Genomic DNA, 4,600 nt, shown 5'->3' on the forward strand with positions numbered 1-4,600 from the left:
TATATATATATATATATATATATACCATATCTTCTTTATCCATTCATCAGCCAGTGGATACTTGGGCTGTTTGGCTAGTGTGAACAACGCTGCTATAAACATTAGGGTGCGTGTATCCTTTTGAATTAGTATTTTTGTATTCTTTGGGTAAATGCCTAGTAGTGCAATTGCTGGATCATAGGATAGTTGTATTTTTAACTTTTTTAAAAAAATTATTTATTTATCTGCAAAAGAGAGTGAGCACACCAGCAGGGGGATTGGCAGGCAGAGGGAGAAGCAGGCTCCCCACTGAGTGGGGAGCCCGATGTAGGACTCGATCCCAGGACCCTGGGATCATGACCTGAGCCAAAGGCAGATGCTTAACCAATTGAGCCACCTAGGTGTCCCTATTTTTTAACTTTTTGAGGAAACTCCATACTGTTTTCCACAGTGTGTGCACCAGTTTGCCTTCCCACCAACAGTGCAAGAGGGTTCCCCTTTCTCCACATCCTCACCAACACCTGTTCTTTCTTGTGTTGTTGATTGTAGCCACCCATGAAATGAATAATCCAATTAAAATATGGGCAGGAAACATGAATAGACATTTTTCTAAAGAACACCTACAGATGGCCAACAGACATATGAAAAGATGCTCAACACCACTCATCATCAGGGAGATGCAAGTCAAAACTACAATATCCTTCACTCCTGTCAGAATGGCTAAACTCCCATGTCCTTTTGACATTCCTCTATGAGTCTTCGAGCACTTCCTTAGATTCTGGTACAAGATTCCTAGGCTCACCATACATTTCCCTGCCCCAGTCCTAGAAACAGCCATTTCCAAGGAATCCTGATTCCTTTCAATGAGGAATCATATTTAGAAACCAAGATCTGGGTGCTGAATGTTAGAAGCAGTCTAATAGTACTGTATGTCTGTCTGTGAGCTATAAAACATTAGTACAGTGACCAGCTGTCCTGATTTACTCTGAACCTGGGCCTTTTGGTGTTAAAATCAGGAGCATCCAATGCAAACCGGTAGAACAAGTTGGTGACCCAAAATTAGTCACATTGTTAATAGTAATGATTAAGAAAGAACAGTGGAAATTGGGGTTGCGATATGTATACCAGTAGTAGCTAAAGTAGCTGTAAATTACCAGGAGATTTAAGGCTTTGTACTAAATCTCTTCCAACTGTAAAATATCTAGGTCTAGAGCAGTGGATCACAAACTTCACTGCACATTAGTATCGCCTGGAGAGCAGTTTAAGGTACTGAGCCCTGGGCCTGGGACTTTCCAATTTAATTGGTTTAGGAAGGATCTCAGGCATCAGTATTTAAAAAACGCCCCCCCCCCCGCCACGATTCTCATGTGCTGCCAGAGTTGAGAACCAGTGGTCTGGGTGGGGCTTTGCCTTTCAAAGTGTGCCCTTGGACCAGCAGCATTGGCATCATCACTTAGCTTGTTAGAAATGCAAACTTTCAGACTTCACCCCAACTGGATGAGAAACTGGGGATGGAGCCCACTAATCTGTGTTGTAACATACTCCCCAGGTGATTCTGATGCTCACTCAAGTTTGAGAAACACTTGTTCAGAGACGACTGTTCCTCAGCCTTGGTTGCACATTAGAGTCACCTGGGGACCTTTCAAAAAAAAGATTCCTCAGTGTCACGCCCTCAGAGAGTCAGATTTCATTCATTTTGGGTGTGGCCCTAGCATCGTTATTTTAAAAACTCCCTAGATGACTCTAATGTGCAAGTAAGGCTGAAAACCATAGTCTGGGGTTTTTGTCCCCAAGCCCAGTGTTTAACTTGAGTGAAAGTGCACACCAAATTGCAAATAAAAAAACTAACTAGGTGTGTAATGCATAGGCCATATTTGGCTTGCTTTTTCGCTTCCTCCTTGTCTAGACCCACACAGGGCCTCTAAGCACTGGTTTGCACTCCTTTGAAAAGATTTTCATCCCTTGAAAGCATTCTTTTTCCCATTCTTCCAGCAGTTATTTTGGTGGGTATGGTAGAGAGTGGGACTTGAGATACTATCAGTTAGTTGCTAGTAATTCTAGCCAAACCTTAAAGTAACCCTCATCCATGGCAAGAGAAAAGTGAGCTCATTTTTTAAAAGATTTTATTTATTTGACAGAGATGGAGAGAGAGCACAAGCAGGGGGAGCAGGAGAGGGAGAAGCAGGCTCCCCACTGAGCAGGGAGCCCAAGGTGGGGCTTGATCCCAGCACTCCAGGACCCCAGGACCCCCGATCATGACCTGAGCTGAAGGCAGACGTTTGACCACTGAGCCACCCAGGTGGCCCGAAAAGTGAACTCATTTTAACATTAATGTAGGACAGTTGTTTTAAGGATTTTTCCTCAGCCTGCTTCCTACCTGTCTTCCAGAACTAGTTTCCCCTCATTAGGCTCAACATAGAGTTGCTGAACCTGAGTGCAATTTTGCCATTTCCCTGAGTGCAGGTTTGGAGTTTGACCTATGGCAGTGGTTCCTAGTCTTAGCTGCACGACGGACTCATCTGGGAGCTTTTAAAAAAAAGTTCCTGGTTCCTGGGGTTTGGTCCCTAACCCCAGATATTCTGATTTAATTGATCCTGAGATGTGGCTCAAGGATCTGGGGTTTTTAAGAGATCCCCCAAGGTGACGGTAATGTGCAGTCGGTGTTATGATCCTCTGATTAGGGCTGTGGTTCCCAAACTTGTCTGCATAATAAAATTCCCCAGGAATCTTTTTAAAGCTTCCAAAACCCAGGCCACCCCCCCACACACCAATTAAATAATCACAGCCTCTGGTGTGGGACATAGGCGTTGGTAATTTTGAAGTTTCCCCAGTGATTCCAATGTTCAGCCAAGTGTTGAGAACCACGAGGTTAAGGTATTTGATTGTGTGGGGTTTGGAAGGGAGAAGAGAATGATTGTCATTTCCTGAGATGTAAGTCTTCCAGCCCTTCACCTTCAAAATCACATTGCCAATTTATAATTTACAGGGGCATCATTGTCATTTTTCTAAGAGGTATATTTCAAAATGGCATGGCCATAAAATGCAGTCATGAACCAATTGAAGCTCCCACAGAGCTTACCGATTAATTCAAGTGCAAAAGGACAACTGAAATGGAATATAATTATGTCCCAGACTTAAAAATTTTCCATCAGCTGATTTGGTTCTATCATTACATGTATTTGCACATTATATTTCCCATTGTTTCTTCTCAAAGATTAAGTGGGATGGCAATGCTGACATCTAGCCCAGATTCATATAGTGGAGGAACATGTCAATATCAAGTCCATTCCTAACTGTTAGGGATCCTCAGAGTACATGGAGGGGGAGAGGTCTTTGCTCTGAGGACCTGAAAAAGGAATCTAAATATTTAAAAGGAGCTGGCATTTACTGCTTGCATTTTACTGATCCTCTTTATTTGTAACCAATCCAAGGAATACCTGAGAAGAAGAGAGGGTCTTATTACATATACTTAACTGTTTCATAGTTTTCCTCCTCCAATTAGACTGTAGGGTTTGAAGGCATAAGGGCTATCTCCTATTCACTGTTCTATCTCTGTTTAGCACCCAGTCTAGTGTCTGAGATGTGCAAGTGCTCAGAGAGGCAGTATAGCATACTGGTCAAGAGGACCAGCTTTGGAATTAGTCTGACCTGGCCTTGAATCCTGGCTCCATCACTTATGTGCTGTGTGACCTTGGGTGAGTTACTTAACCTCTCCGACCCTCTCTTCCCTGCCCCTCTCCCTGTAAAAGAAGGGTAATAATAGTACGTAGCTCATGGGATTGTTATGACCCATTCAGCAAGACATTATTTGTAAAGCACCTTGCAGATTGCCTGGCACATAGTTTGTGTGCATTAAGTTGGGAGTTATTCTTAATAATCCGATTACTTGTTAAAGGAATAAGTGGATGTCATAGCCTGCTTTCCTCTCTTGAGGTTAACAAGCCAAAACAACCTAATCAATTTGATTTCTGTAAGATTTCAGTACTTAATTTCAGGCAAATAAAACCAACCACACATTGGAAAGAGTCTCTTCCCTGTTGGTGTTGGTGTTTCTCAGTATTTATATTATAGTAAATTTTGCAACTTCTAGTAAAAAGTTTAAATAGAGTTTAGAGGAAAAAAATGAAGCATAGAAAACAGATAAGGCCATCCCTCTCATTTTGTCGCCCTCAAAATATTGGTTACTAAAATAACCCACTTGTCAAATCCCTTTGTACTGCTGTGAGAAATGCTAATGTAAGAAATGTTTTCTGAAAATAACCGTGATGAGGTGTCATGAATTAAGGGCTTTGGTACAGAAGTGATAAAGTTCCCTTCTGGGTAGAATAGCTCAGGATCATAAATTACGGAGAACCTGTATTGGCTTACCCTTTCTACCTCCTAAAAGGAAACTAGTTTCTAGGGATGGGTTTTTTTTTTAACTACACATGCTATAAATGCTGCATAGGATCCTAGGTTGGATCTTAAACAGAAAAAGAACATTAGTGGAAAAACCAGTGAAATCGGAATAAAGTCTGTAGTTTAGTAAATAGTATTGTACTATATTGTTAGTGTCATAGTTTTGATCAACATACCAGTTATGTGAGGTGTTAATGTTAGGGTAAGCTGGGTGAAGTGTATA

The sequence above is a fragment of the Ursus maritimus genome (assembly GCF_017311325.1).
Source record: "Ursus maritimus isolate PB19 chromosome X unlocalized genomic scaffold, ASM1731132v1 scaffold_X1, whole genome shotgun sequence".
Lineage (NCBI taxonomy): Eukaryota > Metazoa > Chordata > Mammalia > Carnivora > Ursidae > Ursus > Ursus maritimus.